Genomic DNA, 25,691 nt, shown 5'->3' with positions numbered 1-25,691 from the left:
ATGAGTGTGCTTTTTGTACATATGTTTTATGTGAAGCAGGTAGTAAAATATTTGACAATTTAGAAAAACTATGTCATCAATTTCCAATACTACCAAAATGTCTTTGATTTATATTGCTGGTTATGTATGTAGAAATGAATATAATGAAAACATTTTGTTCAATCAAACATTACTTTATTATGAAAAGTTTAGTGAGTACCTCAAGTCTATAGATCGTGGTGGTCTTAAAATTCTACCAGACAATGTTTGCCAATGGGTTTTTTTTTGCTTTGTCTTATTCCATTCGATAAAAAATAAAGTTTGTCGTAAGTCCTTAAGTGACATCTTTTTGCTAGTTTCTGAATTTTACTATTTTGAAATTAATCAAAAACATTGCAACACACTTGCTAATATATTTTTAAACAATTTTTGTGCACAAATTACACCAATATCTAATATAGAACCTGCATTAAAAGTTTTAAAGTTATCATAAATTTGTTTAGAAAAGAATGATTTGTATCTGTTGTTGTTCAAATATATGCAAATATTTTCATTGTTTTAATTTTTTTAATTATATAAAATTTTAACTTTTAATTACATTTTAATATAAATATTTCTAAATAAACTAATTAAACTCATTATGAGTCATATTTTGACTCCAAAATATAATTTTATAGCAGAGTTGTTGATAATCCGTAAAAATAATAGGCCCCCAGTCACGGCTTACGGTTGCGCGATGAATAGGCCTTCAGTATAGAGCGCCATGATTCGAATGCTTTTTAGAATTAAGAACCAACTTAAAAAGAATTTCGTTTACTTTCATTTTTATAATAAAATGCTATTTAAAAGATATTTTTATTTTATCAAAAATTTAATTGCATTTACAAATATATATATACTTAAATTTATCAAACAAATTTTATCAGTGTAAACATCAAAAATATTACTTTTCAATGCATATATTGGTCATAAAATAACTTTTTTAGATTTATATTTACAGAGGTTATATATAATGTAAGATTTTGTAGGTATTCTTTGTGTACAAAACATCTTTTTTACATGTTCAGTATTTCTCACCAACTGACCATTAACCGAAGACCAATATTTTGTTATAACTTGTTTTATTGCAAAAAGTAGCAAAATATTTATGATGCATGGGTATTTAAATACATTTAGCATGAGATTTACATAACCAAATGTTTAGAGGATATTGGGGGATAGTTTATCTGATACCTAATAGTAAAGGTTAGTGCAAAAAAAATATTGAAAACTGTCTGTTTCCGATGCATTAAAACTAATGATTACACATACGTTAAATTGTTTTTAAAACTCTGAGCAAAAAAACGTTAATTAAAATAATATAGTTTAAAATGAAAGTAAAAAAAGTTAATTTAAAATAATAGTAGCCTATTATTTTATATAGTTAATGTGTAAATAACCGCATAAAATAACGCTGAAATTAATGTTTAATGTTTTTTTAACTAGTGTCTTCACCATTATGGCAAATTTTGGTGGCCTATAACTGGACCTAATTTTGAAATTTATAAAATCATAGAGTATGACAATTTTGATTTTCGACCTACAGCTTTTGATTTTTTATACTTACTACTAATTAAAACATGAACTACTTGTTTTTAGGCCTACTACATTTTCAACCTACTGAATTTTCAACCTACTGTATTTTCGACCTACTGTTTTTTCGATCGACTTTATGACTACGTCTTTTCCGGTATGTTTTTTATTTGCTGTTGATTTAAATCAGAGCTGAATTTAATCAACCGTGAAGCTTCGGCTTATAATTGAGAGGCTTGAGGTTTGATGTCTTGCCTAGGTATATAAGGCAGCGTGAAATTTCTCATAGGCTGATATAACACAGACTGATATGACATAGGCTTCTTGTTGATTAAATTCTTGAAACAAAAACTTGTCTATTCTTGATTTATTGTTAATGGTTTTTGAAAAATAAACTTAAAAACGCAAGGAAAAAACGGTAAAAACACAGACTAGTAGGTTGAAATGAATATTTCTTATAATCGGTTGAAAATTACATTATCGCAAATCGGTTGAAAATCAAAGTTTCTAAAATAGGTTGAGAAAAAAATCGGTCGAAATTGAAAACGTCATAAATCGGTCAAATTAAAAAAGGCCTATAATCGGTTCAAATCAATTTTGGCCTCAGTAGGACATCTAAAAATTATTTCCACTTTTTTTTAAGTGTTTTATTTTGTACCCAGTCGGCAAATTTAGTTGTAAATGCGCATTAGAAACTCGTTTTAATACGTATCGATGTGGTATGCATGTTAGCCATTTTATCTTGTCGAACACGCATTAGATGCGTATAAAGACAGGAATGCAATACGACGCCTACTAAGTATCAAATTCGCATTTGAAACTCTTGTAAACACGTATAAAACACGATAACCAGAGAATATTTAATACGATATTTTCCTGGTATTACATGCGCATTTGAAACTTTCCAGAATACGCATTATTTACGAATATATGTTAGCCATTTTATCGTGTCAAACGCGCATTAAAAATAGGCATCAGATGCGTATAAAGACAGGTATACAAGACGACGCCTACTGAGTATCAAACTCGCATTTAAACGCGTCTAAAACACGACAACCAGAGAATATTCAATACAATTTTATTAACTAATATGAATTCATAACATAATGATAATGACTAGCAGTAAGCAACCCGTAATTCGGGTTATGAGTTATTAAATCATTTATAACAATAAAAACACATTATTAACTTGATATATTATCTAAAATATTAAATACAAATTTATCAATAAATATTTTAACTTTAACTCCGTATCAGCAACGTCATTGCTTATAGGTAACGACATAAAGACCGCATTAACATCAGTTGAGTTCTTTTTAAAATCTGTCACAACACAAGTACCAGAAAAGAAAAGTCAAGTAAAGCCTACAAATGCCTAAAAAAAGACATGAAAAAAAAAATTACAATTTTTAATTACAAAAGTACTATTTGCATTTTATTGTTAGTAGAATTAGGATAATAATAACAGAAAATATATATTCTGTCTACAGAATAATTAAAAAAGATTATAAAAAGGCTAGACAACACAATGTATACATTGTTACTATAGTAACGCTGGCAAATAACACCACAACTTAATAAGATATTTTATTAACTTAAATACTTGGGCTAAAAAGATTTCATTTATTACATATTTGAACAATCAAGGGACAATTATAGTTAAACAATTTGAGCAACTATATCGTAAAATAGCAAGCAACTCGTAAAATATTTCTTATAAATGGTCATTATCATTTGTGGTATTAGAAAATATGTAAGAGCTCAGTAATTACATAAGTTTTATTAAATCTCCCTCTAATCTAAGAGAGAGAGGGAGAGAGAGAAAGTGTTTCCAAAGCAGCATGTTAACAAATGCAAAAAAGCACGGAATAAATAGTAGTAACTGGTTTTATTATGTTACCAGTTAACAAAATTATTTTTACCTTGATTAAAAGCTAATTTCCAGCATTTCTTAATTAAGCTCCAGCTTCTCTCTAACTGTTGACCAATCATTAATAGACTTAATTTCACATCATACTAAATTTACAAAATTAAAACCATGTTTCAACAGTTAGCTAACTAATCAAAAGATGACAAAGGGAAGACAAACTAAAAAAAAAAATAAAAAAAGAACATAATCATGATAGAAATTATATAAAAAAAAAATTATTTAGATTTAAAAGTGTTAATTGTTACTACAAATAGTTAAACTCATACTTTGCTTTGTTCTAAAGTGTCTAAAGTAAAATCAAATTAACAGACATAACACTGCTTGACACTGAATTCTGTCAAGTAAGTTTTCGGCACGCCCAGTTGCATTTCTTACATTTCAACAACGATTAATTTCATCCTGCCTAGATCTATTTTTTTCATTTAACAACTATTTTCAAGTTGCCTATTAGCATTTACATTAATAACTTCGTTGAGCCTAATACTATCTATTTCAATTTCACTGTTATCATTAAACATATTACCAGCAATCTTACTATTGTTACAATTGAATAAATGAACGTAAAGAATCTTACAAATTGTGATCTTTTCTAATCAAAGACTATATTTAAACTTAAGATTTATTGAAATCCATATCTTTTTATATATTTATATACATAAGTCGTTTATCAAAAATATTGAACAATATTTATTTACATCAATTATTTTTAATTTAACAAAGAATCTACAATGCACAAAATTATTTTTACCTTAATGAACAAAAATAATAAATGCACCATCTTGAATAAAAAATTGAAGCAATGTCAGTCAGTATATTTTACTCTAAAGTAATTATATATATATATATATATATATATATATATATATATATATATATATATATATATATATATATATATATATATATATATATATATATATATATATATATATATATATATATATATATATATACTGAAATATAGGCAGATTAAGTTTATAAACTTTCGTGTCAACAAATTAAAGTCAGTTTTCCATGTTAAATACATAAATGGCTATGTGTTATCAAACCTAGCCCCGGCTATGGCCGGGGCTAGGTTTGATAACACATAGCCATGACCAGGGCCAGGTTTATGATCAGGGCTGCATTAATATTGATAGATCCTATAAAAATGTTATCTTTAATTAAAATTTATGATATGAATTTTATTTAAAAACAATATTTTATAGGATCTATCAATTTTAATGCAGCCCTGGCCGGGTTTATGACCGGGATTGCATTTATATTGATAGATCCTATAAAAGTATTGTTTTTAATTATAACTCTTATCAAAAATTTCAATTAAAATAACATTTTTATAGGATCTATCAATAATAATGCAGCACTTATCATAAACTCATCCCTAGTTGCGGCTATGTGTTATCAAACCTGGCCCCGGCCATAGCCCCGGTCGTTTACTATCTAAAATAATATATATCAAATATAAAATAAATCCAATATAAAATAAAACAAAATAGTAAACTTACTCAAACCAGTATTAGTTACACCGTGTGAAGTAACTAAAAAACACTTCAGTTCTTTTCAATCGCTCTAAAAAATCACTTTCAGGTCTTTCCAATAGCACCAAAAAATAGAACAAAACTTGCTTAGCTGAGTTGCCTAGTTTATAAGAATCTGAAAACAGATAAGTAAAAAACCAAGAACAAACAAACAATTACTTGTTAGAACTACTACATTTAAACAAATTAAATTAAACAAAAAAAACCGCCAATTCTCCTTAAAAGCTAAAAAAAATTTTCAGCTCAAATTTGCTTGCAGACCTTGCTTGTAAAACCATGTGAATAAGAAACACATTTAGAAAAGCCTAGAAACTACTTAAAAATGACATATGCAACATTGAAGTTTGAACTTGACTGGACTAATTATTAGCAGATGTTTTTCAAAAATTCATAAAAATTTACATACATTTGGTCTTTTATATCGCATAAATCTATCATATGATAAATCTGAAATAAAAAAATGTAATGGATAAGTAAATACAAAGAAAAACATCATATATCAAAAATCAATATATCTGATAGAGATAAGATGTCATGATAAGAGAGTAGTAGTTGTTAAATATTGTTATTTCATGTTAGCTTTTAGAAAACAAATCATGTTGGTACGTCATGGTTCTAAAAATTAAAATTGAGATATAAACAAAATGTATATACGGCAAAACGATTTTTCTTGAGTGGCTTTTAGTGAATGATTAAAAGCAGTGAGTTTCAATAATAAAACCACTTATAATTTTTAACAATAGACACCAACATAAAGGTAAGCCAAATGTAACAACATTAGTGACATAAATAACAACTTTACGCAAAATCTTGCTCAACACGTTTGCCAAGTCACACACTTTGAAAACATGGAAACAACATAATATAAACATATATAATAACTATAAAACACAATACATTTATTTAACTTTATATAACATATATAAACACCTCATATAATATTTATATACACAATAGATACATTTTATACTATTTTAATGACACATTTATAAAACGATTACATAACATATATTACCTCATACATATGTTTATCAAAAATGTTTTTACTTTGAACATAATATAAACATATATGCAAACTCTAAACATATATAACTTGAATTGTGCGAACAAAAAATTTAAAAATAACATGAAAAAATCTAAAAAGATTCATATATATATTCATATATAAAAACATATACCTCGTAATAAAATATCAAATTATAATCATATTTAATTTAAATCATATACTTATTGAATAAAGAGCAAAAAACAGAGAGAAGAACTGCAATCCTTATAACAAAATTTAACGTTAAGCAACAACAAAATGTCAGTGTTGGCTGGAAATTTTAATTAATTTTTCTAAATTTTTTAAAACAGTACAAAAAAAGGTAATAGCATAACAGAAATGTTAACAAAATAATAATCAACATAATAAAGTAAGCAAGGTATGAAATATAGGATTTAAAATATATTTGAATTATATTATTTTAGGACTTAAATTATATTAATTTAGGACTTATAAAACTAAATAAATTTAAAAGTAGTAATAAATATTTTTATGATAAAGTTTTAGTAACTTTTTTAGTACTGCAAAAAAGTACTGTAACTGTATTGGAGATATGCGATACTGCTTTAGCAGAACGATATCTCTTCATACAACTTTTCATGTATTCCTGACTATTCCTTTTCATTCCAGACAAACTTTTTACTAAATTTCTTAAGAGAAAACTTTTTAATTTAAATTTTGCTTTCACAGTTTCAGTTTAAGCATGCGCTTTAAAGCAAAGATCGAAAATTTTTCCGTTATGTTGATATTTGATCAAAATCGGGTACGATCATAGATATATAAATTTATATATTTATATATCTATGGGTACGATATAGTAATAGTAATTTATAGTACGATATAGTAATTTATATTTATGTACGATATAGTAATTTATATATCTATGGGTACGATATTAAATCCGATTTTGATCAAATATCAAATAATACGTATTTTTCCATGCTTTATATAAGGTTACTTTCTATATATATATGTTTGTGTGCCACAAAATTTGAAATCAATTTTTGAAAGCTTTTTTCTCAACCCATTTTGCTCAAATTTTGCACACTTAATTATTTTCGATGACAATACAAGGAAATGGAAAAATTTGACCAAAAAAAGTTAATTAAGTTAACAAAAATTTAATTTGTATTTCCCCATAAGAACACTGAATTAATAAAAAAAAAATTTAAAAACGTAACAGTAATTTTTCCTTCTACAAAAGATAACAAAAAAAGAATTTCTAGGCCCAATAGAATTCTGCTTGCATAAAGCATGGATTTGAAAAAAGAATTTTTTTTTTGATTTACTAGTTGATAAATAAGTGGTATTGAACTCGAATTCGAAACTTGAAACTAAATGCGTATTTTTCTGGTGTCAACTGCGGTATGTTATACGCGATCAATACTCCGAGTATTTACAATAATAGATATGCCGACTGGGTAGATCAAATTTGTAGATGCAAGTTTTTGTAGGTTGAAGTATGCGACGCGCAAATTTTCACCACGCAATGCCGACATTGATTTTTTGGTATTTTGGCACACTCTGTCTCATTGTGCACTCTTTTAGAGTTTTGAATTTTTTAAATTTTTTGAGTTTTTATTGGGATTTTCAAACATTCGGCGCGAGTAGAAATTTACTAATCAATACTTATATAATAACGTCATTACAAATAATGGAAGGTTTTTTATCTATACCGATTATGCGCATTTTTATTAGTATTTTTTTTTGTTAACGGTGGTATTTTAAAAACGCACAAATTCGTTATGAAATAAATAAAAAGTGGTTTTTAAACACAATAGTGTTGTGTCCTAATACATAGCAATTAGAAATTTGTTTGATGCTTTTGATCTCATACAGTTCACTCACTTCAAGCCCTGGTTATTTAAAAGAGATTTGTACAAAATTAGCTAAGTTTCCTGGCCGACCATTGTTCTTGATAACCTCCTAAAATCATGTGGGAGAGCTCTATATAGCCGTAGCCGTAAATAAATCTGTTAAGCCAGCGAATAAACAATTTACATTACAAAACCATAAACGGTTAAAAAATAGTAAGGTAAAGATAAAACTACTTCACTTTAAAATACATTTTTTCAAAATCAAAATGTATAAATTTCTAATTTTAAAATCATTTACATTTGTCTATATTTGTAAAAAATATATACAAATGCCGAAAAAAATCACGTGAAAATTAACAAATTATGGAGCAATTTTACACGCCTTAAATTTCATGAAATTCAAGTTGTATTGCTCTAAAATCTTGCGTATTTTTAATCTGAGTAATAAAATACTCAAAGAGATAAATCGAATGGTTGACTACATTTCTCTTTCCAGGGCATCGCTGTTTTTGACCTGCGACTTTTCCGATTCTGCAATTTTTAAGGCAAAAATTAATTTCATAAGTTTTGATATTTTAGTCTTATTTTTTAAGAATAATTAATGTCATAAAGTAACAAATTGTTTTAAAACTATAGCTTGCAAAATGGTTTAAAATGAGATGTAAAATACAAAGAAAATAACTCCCAACCAATTTTTTTTCCGATGACAGACTTTCCTTAAAATCAATAGAAATATAATAAAAATGATATCAATAGAAATAGCACTTCAATTTTATCTTGTCAAAATTAAATGTAATAAGTTTTTAGAAGTGCCATTTTAAATCTTAATTTATCTACATTACATTGTTTTTAATTTAAACCTTTAAGATCAAAGAGACTATTGGCAGATGTAAGAGCCTGCTGCAGTGGTGAAATTCAAATAATGGTAAAACCATAGAGGTATTTGGGGCTGGCTTGAAATAAGCCATAGGGAAGTTTGGTGAACAAGAAACGTATTTCTTGTTTTAAGAAAAATATTTCGTAATAAAAAATTCAATTTTGCTGTGCTTAAAGTAAAAGATTTTTAAGATAATGTGGAGCTCTTTATTTGAAGTAAGCTTCAGAAGAAACTTCTGAAGCCTACTTCTACTACTTGTTTCAGTTTTTATTTGAAATAAGCTGCTTCAAATAAAAAGTTCTTGAAAAGTACTATTAAAAAAGAAAAAAAGTTGATTTAAGGAGTTAGCTACGGTGACTGCTTTCTTGCTTTATCGTTAATGAATGGTTCTAATAATTTGAATTTTGATCCAATTTCTAACTGCAAACTCTGAATCTTAAAAGTACATTTAAAAATTATTTTAATACGTATTTTCTTGAGATATTTGTCTTTTTCCTGAAAGTTTATATGTGTATAAATATTTATTGTACATTTGCATCGTTTCAACGCTGAATTCTGATGCAAGTTTGCTTCAGAAACAAAAGATCTGTGGCAGTAATAGATTCAGCATTTTTTGGTGTTTGAGATAACTCAAAATTGTTGATGAAATAATTTTTTTTGCTATTCTTAACTAAATTTTTATACATAAATAATTTTTAAGTATTGTTTTGCAATCTCTTAGCGTTCAAAAATTATGACATTTTAAATTTTGTAACCCCCTCAAATTAAGGGGGTTACAAATTTTATAATGTCATAACATTTTAAACTTTATATGGTCATAATTTATAAACGCTGAGATATAACACTATAAAATTCAAAAAACTTTGATGAATATAAACTTATTGTTGCTCTCACATTTGAGGCAGGGGAATGAAATTTTAGTGGTTTTTTGTTCCCAGCCTCCAACCATCGCAATATTTTCCAAAGCCTCATTATTTGACATAAGTTTAAACTTACTAATGTTTGGAGCTTGCGCCATGTCTGTACTCTAGGCTTTTTTTTTACGTGAAGCAAGCGTAAACTTCCAAGTTAAATGAATTTCTGCGGTGCTCTGTGATGTGTGCATATTGATATTGGGTAATTATTTGATGCCATTACTATAATTTTAACTGATAACTTATGAATTTTATATATACATACATATATATATATGTATATATATATTAGGGTGGTCCTTATTTTTAAACTTTCAAATTGTTTAGCTCCCAACACCATTTCTTGTTCCAATCATGAAAATAATGATCTATACAAAATTTTAGCGTAATCGGACAACTGTAAGTCGACCCTCATCGTCCATGAAGTTTCCAATTTTTTGCTCTGAGAGTCATTTTTGAGGTGAAAAGTTTAAAAACTATTTTCAAAACTGTTTGTGCTGCTCGTGTAAAGTGACTTTTAGATTGTCTTCTTTTTAGACAGTAAAATGGCATCAAGTTCGTCTGGGAGTTTATCACAGAAGTTAAGAAAAGATTTTCATGTCTGTCTTGTTGGCTACATTTCAAATCAAATCGTCGGAGCCAAATTGCCTTCGAACCGGCAAGTTTTACGCGTTTTCTTCTACAATGTAAGATTTATAAAGCTTACAAAAAAGGAAAGTGCAATACTGGTGATTCAAGAAGTTTCCATTTTTTGGCAAAAAGCAAGAATTCCTACTAAAAGAACTGACCACTGTGTTGAGAAGTTATTGAAACTGTACGATTAATGAAAAGGCTTACAAAAGAATTTGACGAGAGGTGCAGGCAAATACAAAGAAAAAAGAGACATCATTGTAGACAATATGGATGATCTGTTTGACATAGTTCATTTAGAAGCTTCGGAACAGATAAAAAAATAAAGAGGATAAGAATTTCTTAATCCTTCAGCGCCAAAAAGGACAACCAGGCTCTATGCTTGGTGTGGATCACAAACTAAAACACAAGGAAGAAAGGGCACTGAAGCGCACTGTAATGGAAACTGCCAGAAAAAAAAGAACTTTTGAAGAAACGGAACAACATTTTGGTACTTGTGAGCTTTCTACATCAAAAACTGAATATTCAGCATCAAGCAGTGAAGACATTGATAGTGGTGACGACAATGAAAGTTTACCTGCTATCTTTCAGCAAATATCAAGAGCAGGAGCAGCAGCAAAAGTTCCAACAACACGAGGTACATTGCCTTTTTTCACTCCCCTTCTCCCAAAAGTTTATGATAGGTGCAAAATTACGGACAGAAATGGGGTTTACATATTAATGGCTGCTGCAGAAACTTTCGAATGTGATACTGAAAACCTGGTGATAAATCGCATTTCTTTTCAACGCCTTAGAAAAAATTTAGAGAAGCAAGACACTCAGAAATTCAGCAAAACTTTAAACTAAATAATTGCCAAGAATTAGTGCTACTTTAGGATGGTGTTGAAAAGGTAGATAGACTTGCAATAATAGTAACTTTTCAAGGCAAGGAGAAATTGTTGGGAGTCCCTGAAATCAGAAAATCTTCAGGTGAAGAGCAAGCTATGGCTCCTTATCAAGCAGTGAGAAGTGGGGTTTAACCGACAAAATTCAAGCAATTTGCTGTGATACGATAGCAAGCAACACAGGTCGAGTAAATGGTGCCTGTACAAACCTAGAAAATTGTTCAATCGTGACCTATTGTACCTCTCTAGCCGTCACCACATTTTTGAGTTAGTTTTGAGGAGCTATTTCGAGAATTTATTTATGTTTATGTCGCTTTTAAACGGAATTAATTATTACGCATATTATGTTCCAACTTAAAGGCGATTGAGCGTCGACTTGCAGTTATCCAATTGAGCTGAAATTTTGTACAGTGCTTTATTTGGTTGATTGGAACAGGATCAGGGATTGGGAGGTGCAACTTTTTCACTTTCAATAATTTCAATACAGTTAAGGGCCACCCTAATATATATATATATATATATATATATATATATATATATATATATATATATATATATATATATATATATATATATATATATATATATATATATATATATATATATATAGGGGAGAGTTGCCGAAATTGGAACAGCTCCTTAATTGGAACACTTAGCTTTATTTAGAAACTGGAACTTATTCTACTTTCATGAATATTTTTTCTTGTAAAGAAAATAATTTTCTTTATTTTTTGAAACTTCTAGTATTTAAACTTAAAAACTGCACGTATGTGAATAAAATTACTTTTTTTTAAAGAAAAAAATTTTTGCGATCTAATTTTATCGTTGCATTTAAACGATTACAGAAGCTTAACGATATTGAGTTTGATGATAATTTTTTTAAAATTTTAAATTTTAAGGGTTTCAAGTCTATGTGATATTAAGAGCTTATATCGTAAGTTGTCACTTGTATGTAAATATTTTGCTACAACACCATGGTCCTATGTTGCCCAGAATGGAACTTCAAAAGTTGCCGTAATGGAAACGATGTCATCTCATAACACGCTACTTGACGTCCGAATTATCAGAAAAATTCATTAGTCCGACTGTATAATATATTTTAAAGCGAATTTCTTTTATAGACATAGTATTATTGTTAGACATTTGTTGCTTTTTTGGAATTGGTATTTAGTCTTGCTTTAAAGTATGAAATGATTTTTCACAAAATTTTTTTCATAGTCTAAAGTCTAGTCATAGTCTAAGGATATAAAGTTGATTGTAAACATCGTATACTTTAATTAACAAATCATTTTATCTTTTAGTAAAAAATAAAATGTAAAAGTTTTACAAAAGTTATACATTTCTATTTAACGGATAAACTTGTAAGACAACATAAAGTATATACCCAGCATAAGTTTTTTACTGTATATAGAAGTTATTTTATAAAGTTGCAAACTTTATATAGTTTATATAGATTTTGATTTACATAGTTAATGATTAACTAAACAAAAATGATGAAAAATAATGATTATAAAATGAGTATATAATTAACTTAATCATATATGAATAACAAATAAATATATGAAAAAAAAAAAGCCTGTAATAAGATTATAAAACTCTCCTTATGTATCTTCATAGTAATTTGCTTTTATTTTAGATGCAAACACCACGAAAATATGGAAAATGGAAAGTAGAAAACTTGAAAAAGGCTGTTGAAGCAATAAAACAAGGAGAAATCAGCTTAAATGAAGCCGCTTATGAATTTTGTATTCCAAAAGCAGCTTTGTCAAGGCATATAAATGAAAAAAACAAAGTTGCTGTTGCAAATGTGAAATTGCATGGTCGACTTACCACCTTACCTAATGAAATTGAAACAGAACTAGCTGATCACTGTTTATTATTAGAATCGATGTACTTTGGATTAAGGATTGATGATCTTCGTCATCTAGCATTTGATATTGCGGAAGCTAACAACATCACACATAATTTTAACAAACTAACACGAATGGCAGGAAAAAAGTGGTATTATGCATTTATGCAAAGGCACCCACAACTGTCGCTTCGTGGGCCTGAATCAACATCAATTGCACGTGCACAAGGTTTTAATAAAGAGCGAGTGCAATCTTTCTTTAATTTACTTTCAAAGTTATACATGGAAGAAAAGTTAACTCCAGACAGACTTTATAATATGGATGAAACTAGTTTATTAACAGTACAAGATGGTCAGATAAAACTTATTAGTGCAAGGGGCAAAAAACGAGTTGGAATTATGACTAGTAGTGAACGAGGAAATTCAGTAACAGCTGTAGTTTGTGTATCTGCAGCAGGATTTTATGTTCCACCAATGTTAATATATAAATGCAAAAGAATGAAGCCAGAAATAACAAATGGTGCACCTCCAGGAACTGTATTTAGTAGTTAAGAGAAAGGATGGATGTCAAATGAAGGTTTTTTAGATTGGCTCAATCATTTCATTAAAGTTGTTAAACCTTTAAAATAATCAAAAGTTTTGTTGATACTTGATGGTCATGTTACACATTCAAAAAATTTGGCAGCGATATATCTAGCACGAAATGCTGGAGTGCGTATGGTATCACTACCTCCCCATACTACACACAGACTGCAACCATTAGACGTTGCGTTCTTTGGACCACTTGGTACATACTATGATGAAGCTATGCGAAAATGGATGCGGTCACATATATCACAACCAGTAACAACTTGGCAAGTTGCAGAATTATTTGGTGACGCATATAGTCAGGCAGCATCATTGAGAATTGCTATGAAAGGATTTCAGGCTAGTGGGTTGTGGCGTTTGGACATAAATGTATTCACTGATTCTGATTTTACAGCCTCTTCATTTACTGATGTTGGTCCTTCAAACAATCTTCAGTCATCTGAAAGTATAGATGGGATGACAAAACTATCTACAGATAAATCAAGTGAAAAAAAATTAAAATGTCATGTTTCAGTTTCAACTTTGTCTCTTTTGCCAGTGGTTTCACTTGAAGTAAAAAACAAAAAAAGAAGATCACGAACAACTCAGGCGGCTGATCTTACAAGCTCCCCATATAGACGTGCTCTAGAAATTACACCAAGAAATCAAAAGCACACACTAAATCAAATAGCTTCCAAACAAATTAAAAAATCTACAAAAAAAAAGCTCACACTAAATCCAATAACTGCCAAACTATTGCAAAAACCACAGGAAAGCATGACTCAATCACCATGGACCAAATGAAATTGAGCACATCAAATAAAATCACCATCGCCACCACAGCACACCACATATCACCACTACCATCCCAAGTGCAGAAGCTGCAAGAAAAAAAGACTTATGAATTGCGAAAAAAGGATTAAATATTTGTTGTAATTTTTATTTGTTATTATATCTTTTAAATATCTTTTATTAAAAAGCTAATCAATTAATTTTTCCTTTGAGCCATAAGTTTTACAGCTGTAATTTATTCAAATATTAGAACTGTTCTAATTAAAGAATATACGTGTTCCATTCAAGGAGACCAGTTGCCTTTATTGGAACAAAATGGTGCCTTGAAAAATCAAAGTTTATATCCAATAAGGGTGCGATCAATAGAGTCGAATCATTAATAAAAGCATAGTAGGGTTGTATATCTATATTATTTAAGTCATAAATGTTTTTATAGTTAAGCCATCTTTGGTTAATAAATATTTTTTCCTAAAGTGTTCCAATTAAGGCAACTCTCCTTAAGGCAACTTATATATATATATATATATATATATATATATATATATATATATATATATATATATATATATATATATATATATATATATATATATATATATATATATATATATATATATATATATATATATATATATATATATACACTGAGGCATATTCGTTTAGACGCATCAATTTTTTTCTCTTTGTCTTAATTTTTTTCTATGAATTGTCAACTGATATGCAAGCAAGTTATTATCAAAATAATTTTTGTGTTGTGGGCTAATAAAAATCACACAAAAATTTTTTCCATGTGTCTTTATTAACATGAGAGTATGTTTGATATACAAAAGTACATTTTTTAATTGGAATATATCTATAGACGCAGTCATATTTTTGACATTAAAAGATGGAAATTAGTAATGCGTATGTCCTCCATTGCACTGAATCACCTCAAAAATTCTTGTCTTTCATTGACTCCACTAGTCGTTGAAGTGTAGTTTGATCCAACTCGGACCATGTTTTAAGGATTTTACACTTTAACTCAGTAACAGTTTTAAATTGGTGTCCGGCTGCTTTAGCGTCATAAACTTTTCTTGAAAGCATTCCCCACACGTTCTCGATTGGATTTAAGTCCGGGCTACAAGCTGACCATTCGAGAACCGGGATGTTGTGGTCTTTAAACCATTTCATAGAATGCCTAGATGTGTGAATTGCAGTATTATCTTGCTGAAATATGGTATTATCGTCCATGTTTTCATCCATATAAGTTATGAGAACATCATCATACATTTGTGTATACTTTATCGAGTTCATTTTATGTAAACTACAACACAGAGTCCATTTTCCTGAATAAGAAAATCCACACCAAACCATTAAACTTTCTCCTTCATAATTTCGTTTTGTTTGTGGGTCATTTATTCCTCTTATCATGCCAATAACAACTGTAAGAGTCCGGACCATCTAAATTGAACTTTTTTTCATCTAAAAATATTACTTTTTGCCACTCATGAGTCCAATGCATATGGTTTTTAGCAAACTGTAATCTAGCAATTTTATGGTGTTTTTTTAACATTGGTTTTTGGTGTGGTTTCTTCCACTTTACGTTTGGTGTTGTACGTAGAATATGTGCAACATGTTTATTGGTGACAGGCAATAATAATTTATCCTTTATTTGTGTTGCATTCAATTTATTTTTGGTTGCTTCGAAGCGAATTCGATTAATTTGCCGATTTGTTAATACTTTGTTGCCGTTTGTTGCTTTTTTTACACAGTAATTGTCACCTTTTGCAATGTAGTTTCGTACAACATGGTCAGATCTTCCAATTTTTCTTGCTATTTCTTGTATAGAAAGTGCTGGTGAGATTTCTGAGCCACGATATAAATAAATTTGTATTTTTTCAGCACCTGTCAAATACTTTTGTTTAGGCATTTCGTAAAATGCAATAAAAATGATACTGGCAGAGCAAAAGATCAAATTACACTAAAATTTATCAATTTATTTGTGTAAAAGTGATTAAAAATCAATAATTACCGTTATTAACCTGATTGCGTCTATAGATATATTCCAATTTAAAAATGTGCTTTTGTATATCAAACATACTCTCATGTTAATAAAGACACAAAGAAAAATTTTTTTTGTGGTTTTTATTAGCCCACTACACAAGAATTATTTTGATAATAACTTGCATGCATATCAGTTTACAATACATAGAAAAAAATCAAGATAATGAGAAAAAAATTGATGCGTCTAAACGAATATGCCTCAGTGTATATATATATATATATATATATATATATATATATATATATATATATATATATATATATATATATATATATATATATATATATATATATATATATATATATATATATATATATATATATATATATATATATATATATATATATATATATATATATATATATATATATATATATTAGGGTAGATAGATTTTAGCTTTTTTTTTTTTAATTTTAAGTTGCGTAATGTTGCAGTTACTGTGTCTAGGTTAAAAATGAGGTTATGCCAAATCTCAAGTACCCTGGTTAAAAAATGGCTTGCGGATTTACATTTCAAGTCTTAATTTTGGACTAGTTTTGTTAAATTTTTTATTTCAAAAGTTGAAATATTTTATTTTAAGTCTATTAATCTCATTTTAAAATATCTCATTTTGAATTTATGAAGTAACCAATAAACGATTTCTTAAAAAGCGCAATTGTTTTAAGAAGCCATTAAATTTTCGCTAAATCGTTTACAAGCATTTAAATTTAAATTTTTTAAATCTTTTTAGTATTTAAAAGTATTAATATCTTTTTTGTATTTAAAAGTTGGTTTTAAAATTAAGTATAAAGTATTTAAAAGTAGGTTTAAAAAAAAATCGCAAATTAAAGAATTCTTTTAATATCTAAAATACTTATACTTATTATATTAAGAGTAATGTTTTTTTTTTATATTAAATAATTTTTGTTTTGCAACTTTTCGAAGGAACTAATGGATTTACTTAATTTAGTCGGAGGAACTAATGGTTTTACTCAATTCCTGAATGAAAAAATGAGGGGGTCATGGACCCCCAAATTTTTTCAAAAGGGTTTTATTTCTTTATTTTAGCAAAACAGATTTTTAATAGTAAGTTTTGATATTTTAGGTTTTTTTGGTGCTTTCACCCCCCCCTAAAAAGTCACGCTGTTTAAGCATTATACTTTAATACAGTTAAAATATATAATTAGTCCACGAGAAATGCCAAAAGTAAAGGGCACAATTACTCGAATGAAAAGTGAAAAAAAATATTGTGGTGGTCCATGTGAATTATCAATAACAGATCCAAGCACTTTTTTATATGACAGCTTATTCAATATTGTTACTATCTTGTTCCTCTAAATCCAAATACAGATATCGTATTAGTGACTCAGCAAATAAGCAGTAACAAAAAAATTAATTTGGGCTGCAGTAAACCCAAGTTTACCTCTTATAACGGACAGATCTATTAATAGGAAAGTTAAAGATCTTCTCATACTTGTTAAGGATATTAATCGCAAGCACGAAAAAGCAAGCGCTAAAATAAATCTTGATGCAAATTTAGATAAACTTTTTGATAATTCTGCATGTTCCTGTTCATTAGATGTGTTTCCCTGTAGTGACAGAAAAGCTTCATGTAATAAAGTGAATTGCATAGAAGAACATATTGCATGCCTTTGCTCTCAAAGAAATAAAGTACCTCTTGACGACATCTTCGTGAGGAAAAAAAAAGGAAGTAGAGGAAATAGAGGGAAAAAATTGGTTCAAAAGGTGCATATCAATTTTCTTCCGTTAATAGATTTTCTGTTAAAAGGATTCAAAGACTTGATAAAAAACGAAAAAGAATATCTCATAAGCTAGTTGATGAAGATGAATCCCTCATACCACACGTAAACTTAATTGAAGTGATTTAACCTTTACGGAGGTAAATATTTTATAAATACATGAAAAATTTGCAGTAGGTGGAACAAAAAGTATTTTATTTTATTAATTTTTTTTAGGATGAAGGTGAATGGAAAACAATAAATAATCCTATTGGAAAATACAACTTGGTTAAACTTCCAAGATTTGCAATGGAACTAGTCAGAAACGACTGTTCGTCAAAGGTTTGACGAACATCTCATGACATTTTATATCATGACATAAAATATCTCCTGAAAAACGATGTTGATAAAAAAAGATATTTAGATTGACGAATGCAAATTAGATAGGGCCAAGTCAAAAGTAAAAATCGTTAGTGAAGATGTGGGCTCCCCACATCTTCACTAACGATTTTTACTTTTTTTTTGTGAACAAAAAAAACAGTTACTTTGTCTTGGGGTTGATAGCAAGCTAGATCAGATTACTAAAACAAATAAAGTAATAAACTCACCTCAAGGAGATGTACAAAAGAAATGCATTAAACATGAATATCACCTTACATTTACTTATGAAGATGGAGAATCGAGTGGAAATTATTTGACTCTAAGAAAGATTTCTGTCACTGGTGCTACAAGCTTAGTTCTTGCTACCGAAACGTTCGGTGTTTTACAAGAACATAACAGTTTTGAAAGTATACAAACTGTTATTCTTGATAACACTGCTACCAATACTGGACCAATAAGTGGCTTAGTGGTAAAACTAGAATAGTTTTTCAAAAGAAAACTACATCTTATCGGATGCGCCTTACATCAAAATGAACTTCCGTTACGAGCTCTTTTTGTGAAACTTGATGGTGACACAACCGGGCCAAAAATCTTCAGTGGTCTACTTGGCAAAAGATGTGCTGAAAATATTCAGGATAGAAATCAAGTTTTGCTTGAATGTATTGAAAATCCAATTGCAGATAGATATATTCAAGAAGAAATACTAACAAACCTTAGTTGCGATCAAAGACTTTTATTTGAATATTGCAAAGGAATAGGTATTGGTAAAGTTTCTGATAAATGGGCTGCCTACAAAATTTGACCGCTTAACCATGCAAGATGGTTAACACTAGCTATTCGCCATCTTTTTTTGTATACTAGAGACAATTAAAATATACAAGTTATTTTAAAGAAACAACCGTTTCTTTAAAAAAACTTCTATAATTTATTTTTCAGATTTACGCTCCAGCGAGGAAAAAATCTTCAAAATTTCACTAATCCCCACGCCTTATTTTTTCTACTATTACTAGAATAAATAATCTCCCCTTTGATGATTTAAAAAAAAGATAATGACAGCAATATACAAAACATTGGTTTTCAAATCTTACTGGCTCTAAGGCAAAGGTACTTTTTTATAATTAACTAAAATAAATTAAAAAAAAACACACACAAAATGTGGTAACTGCCTTTGATTTATATTTATAGAGTAAACAACAAAAGTAAATTTGAAGAATATTCCGGAAACTGATTTTAATGCTAATCATTGGTATGAATTGGTTGACACCATCAATACTAAATTTATAGAGCCCCCAACAACACAACATTTTTCAATTGAGCAAATCCAATATATGATTGACAATGTTGAACCTGAAATCCCCGACTTTCTATCTCACTCCCAGAGTGTTGAGCGAGGGGTAAAACTTGTGTCGGAAGCATCCCAATATGTTTACGGATTCGAGAATCGATACAGCTGCATTTTAACTAAACTACTTTGCAGGAAGATGCGTAAATCATATGTTTCGAAAGGGCATTATTCCCATTCCTATGATGATATTTTTTAATTGAAAATGTTTTCCTAAATATATATATAACCATGTTCAAAATGTTTTAAATTGTAAAAATAATGTTTATTTTGATATTCTTATGTAAATATAAGAATAAAAGTTTCACTATTTAAATCTTCAAATAGTTAATAAGTTGTTATAAAATTAGCTTTATTGTTATAAACTATTATAAACTTAAATCATTCAGAAATGCAGTTAATTTTAAAAAACAATTAAATATGAACATATTTAAAACGTCAATTTTTGCAAACAATGCCTTTTAAGGTGTTTTTTCGCATAATCCTACAAAACTTAGAATTTAAATCCGGAAGCAATTCTTCATCCAGCTACTGCAGTATTACGCAATATGCGGAATTAAAATCAACCTACCCTAATATATATATATATATATATATATATATATATATATATATATATGTAGGCAAAATACTTTTTAAAAGTATTTGAAATAAAAATGAAATAGTCTACCTAAAAGGTATTTGGAATGGAAGTAAAAATAAAATACAAGGAACGTATTTCAAATAAAAATTCTTTATAAAACTATTTTAAATACAAAATACAAAATACTGGAATCGTACCGACTCGAATCGTACATCATAACTTTATTGACATAATTTAACCTTTAAATCAACATTTATTGGCCTTTAAAACTAACAGTTTTTTTGAATGTTGCATCACTAAGACATTTCTTCGTGGCGTCTGAATTTGTCCAGCAGTGCTAAATAACCGCTCAACAGGTGCGAACGAAGGTAAGGTTGTATTGTATCTCACAAATACATGTTTTATAACTTCATACTTTGTCAAGATTTTAATAACCGCACCCAAGTGGGTCAAGGTAAGAAATAGCATTAGCTTTGTCTAACAACGGTTGCTGCTGAGACTTAGCTGCACGAACAAAGTGATAACGACAGAAATGATTTTTATCATCCGGAACCCATCTCATTTTAAAGTAGGGATGCGATACTGCTGCAATTATCCTGTTAGCATTATGTTCAGAAAGTGATGGATGACCCTAATATCTTGTTTTCAAGCTTGTAAGCATAGATTCTGCAAATTTTTTAGCATGATTCAGTGATTTCTGCTGCAGGTCCTACAACTTCTGCTGTATGGTGTGCAGCGTTGAAAATACATCGCCAAAGTACACATTGTCACCTTGTAGCCTGTCAATGGCAACAGCAATAGGAGCCATTATCATTACATACTCTTTAGACATTCCAACTCCTGCTTTTTGAACTTTGGCAACTTCAAAACGTCGCATGTTTCGCTAAGCTTATCTTGCAACTGTAGAATGCATTTCATTGCATCATAACGGGGGTTCCATCGTGTTGGGACAGGTGTCAGTATTGCCCTTGCAATGATTTTTTTTACAGCATCCGATGCCTTGGAACTTCTACGAAGCAAATTCCAAATGCTGGTACACTTGACCAATGCAGCTCGATAAATACGTTTGAAATTAGCATCAGAATCACATGCTTTATCTGCATCAGTAGTTGATGTGAGGCTGAGAGAGTGACTATTGCAAGCTTCATGGTGAGGCAGAACAACTTCAGTATCAGCATCCGTGTCTTCGCGAACTGGTAAATTTAGGACTTCAGTCATGTCCGGTATTTCAACATCATTGTCGGAATTTTCTGCTTCATCATCATCACCACTTCCTGTTTCCTGAACTTGTTCTTCAGCAGTTGCAGAGATCCCTGAACCAGATGCAGTACTGCTAGTGTCTATAAAATATTCTCGGAAGGCTTTGCCGAAGTTAGAGGCATTATCTATTACGATTGCTGTAATTTTTTCCACGTGTAACCCATATTCATTATGAATTTTTGAGATCATTGCAGCCACTGAGTTGTAAGTATAACTTCTAATAAAACGTTGACAGGAAAGAGCAACAGATATGCGTGATACTGAGCATTCACTACTAATAATAATATAGTGAGCTGTCATTCCTAAGTAGCTCTTTTGGTTCACTGACCACATGTTAGCTTTTGTACAAACAAATGGTACTTTACTGAAAACTGTTCTTTTATCATCACACATTTTTTGCAAATGGACGTTTAATCGCTTTCCTAATGTTTGGCGACAAGATATACTGACATTGCGATTGAGTCCGTGGATCAAATTTTTGAACGCCAGCTTTTCCACTGTGATCAAGGGGCGCATTTCTTGCACAACGTAGTCAGCAATAAGCTTGTCAACTTCATCCTATGAAATGGATGTTTGATTTCTAGGCATAATGTGCATTTGTTTCAACTTGTTAGAAGCGAAACGTTTTTTTTTGGAAAAAGTTTTTGGAAAAGTTTTAATAAATTCTCTATTGGTGGAAAAGTATTTTGTATTATGTGTTTTAAACAAAATAAAAAATAGCCTTTAAAAGTATTTGACATAAAACTGAAAATACTAATGAATAAAAGTATTTCAAATAAAAATAAAAATAATGCGAAAGTATTTTAAATAGTATTTTAAATACTTTCATTTAAAATACTTTTTAAAATACTCAACACTGCATATATATATAAGGTAAGTATGGGTATTAAGGCCCACCTAAAAAAATGAAAATGTAAAGAAATGCTGATTTTTTTTTGCTGCCAGTGATAAAACCAGATAACTCTAATATTTTAATGTCGAAAAAAAGTTTCACAATTTATTTTTTCCCAAAGTTTGGATTAGTGGGCCCATTACCCGCCGGGCCTTAATACCCACACTTACCTTATATATATATATATATATATATATATATATATATATATATATATATATATATATATATATATATTTATATATATACATATATATATATATATATATATATATATTTATATATATATATATATATTATACACTGAAGCATATTCGTTTAGACGCATCAATGTGTTTCTCTTTGTCTCAATTTTTTTCTATGAATTGTCAACTGATATGCATGCAAGTTATTATCAAAATAATTGTTGTGTTGTGGGCTAATAAAAATCACAAAAAAATTTTTTCTATGTGTCTTTATTAACATGAGAGTATGTTTGATATACAAAAGTACATTTTTTAATTGGAATATATTTATAGACGCAGTCATATTTTTGACATTAAAAGATGGAAATTAGTATGCGTATGTCCTCCATTACACTGGATAACCTCAAAAATTCTGCCTTTCATTGACTCTACTAGTCGTTGAAGTGTAGTTTGATCCAACTCGGACCATGCTTCAAAGATTTTACACTTTAACTCAGTAACAGTTTTAAATTGGTGTCCGGCTGCTTTAGCGTCATAAACTTTTCTTGATAGCATTCCCCACACGTTCTCGATTGGATTTAAGTCCGGGCTACAAGCTGGCCATTCGAGAACCGGGATGTTGTGGTCTTTAAACCATTTCAAAGAATGCCTTGATGTGTGAATTGCAGCATTATCTTGCTGAAATATGGCATTATCGTCCATGTTTTCATCCATATAAGTTATGAACACATCATCATACATTTGTGTATACTTTATCAAGTTCATTTAAGGTAAACCACAACACAGAGTCAATCTTCCTGAATAAGAAAATCCACCCCAAACCATTAAACTTCCTCCTCCATAATTTCGTTTTGTTTGTAAGTCATTTATTCCTCTTAGATCATGCCAGTAACAACTGTAAGAGTCCGGACCATCTAAATTGAACTTTTTTTCATCTGAAAATATTACGTTTTGCCACTCATGAGTCCAATGCATATGGTTTTTAGCAAACTGTAATCTAGCAATTTTATGGTGTTTTTTTAACATTGGTTGTTGGTGTGGTTTCTTCCACTTTACGTTTGGTGTTGTACGTAGAATATGTGCAACATGTTTATTGGTGACAGGCAATAATAATTTATCCTTTATTTGTGTTGCATTCAAATTATTTTTGGTTGCTTCGAAGCGAATTTGCGAATTAATTTGCCGATTTGTTAATACTTTGTTGCCGTTTGTTGCTTTTTTACACCGTAATTGTAATCAACAATTACGGTGTAAAAAAACAAACAGATCTTCCAATTTTTCTTGCTATTTCTTGTATAGAAAGTGCTGGTGAGTTTTCTGAGCCACGATACAAATTAATTTGTATTTTTTTAGCATCTGTCAAATACTTTCCTTTTGGCCTTTCGTAAAATGCAATAAAAGTGATACTGGCAGAGCAAAAGATCAAATTACACTAAAATTTATCAATTTATTTGTGTAAAAGTGATTAAAAATCAATAATTACCGTTAATAACCTGATTGCGTCTATAGATACATTCCAATTAAAAAATGAGCTTTTGTATATCAAACATACTCTCACGTTAATAAAGACACATAGAAAAAATTTTTTTGTGGTTTTTATTAGCCCAAAACACAACAATTATTTTGATAATAACTTGCATGCATATCAGTTGACAATACATAAAAAAAAATTAAGATAAAGAAAAAAAAATTGATGCGTCTAAACGAATATGCCTCAGTGTATTTACAAAACCAAAATCGTTTTCTTGCTTATAAAAAGATTGGGATGTTAATATTTTGTAAATAAGAGCATTCAAAGTCAGGCATATTAATTTCGTTTAATTAATTCAGTAATTTAAATAATAAGTTTGTTATAACGTTTAATAACAGTACAAGTTAGAAAATAGTTACAAAACTATTTTAAAAAATCAACTAAATTTACTTAAAGTAACTTTTTACAATGACATAAGTATATCACAATTGGCGCTGTTTAAGAAATTTGCAAAAAGATCCTTTTCGGAGTTTTATACCCAAATTTACTGAATATTCTTTGATTTCTGAATATTCTTTGGTTCTGAAAATTCTATGATTCTGAATATTCTTTGATTCCATTTTTACGTTTTACACGCATATCTTGTACTTTAGAAAAATTATTATATAATAGTTTTTGTACCATAACCTGTATTAAAACTTATATCAGTGTTTTAAGAAAATAATTTTATCAATCTTATACTTGATATTTTCGACTTGGCCGGGTGAATTAAATAAAGCAAGTGCTTTTACTCAGCATTTGAGCAATTGGGACAGTTTGAGAATTTTTCAGAGCCGACGACGTCGGGGAGGGTGGGGGGCGGACCATTTTTTGTTTTTAAAGAAAGTTGTAGAAATAGAGGACTTTTTATAAAATTGACGATTGTGCGCCTCCACTTTGAAACCCGTGTCGTCGGCCCTAATTTTGCTCAAATATTTGTTCACGTAAAGCTGAGCAATTACTCCGAAAATGCACCTGCTTTTTTATTCACTCGGTCTAATACATTTTTTTTTCACAATAAAAAATGATTTAATTTATGGAATATCAAAAGAAAAACAAGCCTAATGTTTCTTTTTTCTGTCCCATTTCGCCCCAATGTAAACACTTTTTTAAGGCACATTTCAAAATTTAATTGTTTACTTTAAATAACAGTATTGAGGCACCACTCCTAATAAGAAATTTCAGGCTGTCCCACTTCTCTCACGTCCCGCTTCTCCCCTCTCTCCCCTATTAATTACATAACAAATGTTAAATAACTTGACAACTTGTCTTTAATATTGACTGCAAATTTTTGTCCGTGACTTGAAATTGAAAGCATCAAACATTGCTTTGATTCCTCATCTGGGCACATGTGTGTAAAGCCTTGGATAAGTTTTACTCCT

The 25,691-nt window shown here is 29.2% G+C and overlaps 1 long non-coding RNA gene across 1 annotated transcript; it reads right to left on the bottom strand.

Moving 5' to 3' along the window:
- Positions 1-2,735: 2,735 nt before the first annotated feature.
- Positions 2,736-6,776, bottom strand: LOC136092120 (uncharacterized). Its single transcript, XR_010644204.1, has 5 exons — positions 5,426-6,776; positions 4,987-5,134; positions 4,230-4,302; positions 3,474-3,639; positions 2,736-2,926 (listed from the first exon to the last, which is right to left on the bottom strand). It is a non-coding gene; the product is annotated as an uncharacterized LOC136092120 (long non-coding RNA).
- Positions 6,777-25,691: the final 18,915 nt, after the last annotated feature.

The sequence above is a fragment of the Hydra vulgaris genome, chromosome 15 (assembly GCF_038396675.1).
Source record: "Hydra vulgaris chromosome 15, alternate assembly HydraT2T_AEP".
NCBI classification, from domain to species: domain Eukaryota; kingdom Metazoa; phylum Cnidaria; class Hydrozoa; order Anthoathecata; family Hydridae; genus Hydra; species Hydra vulgaris.
This window is presented reverse-complemented; position numbering and strand designations above follow the sequence as displayed.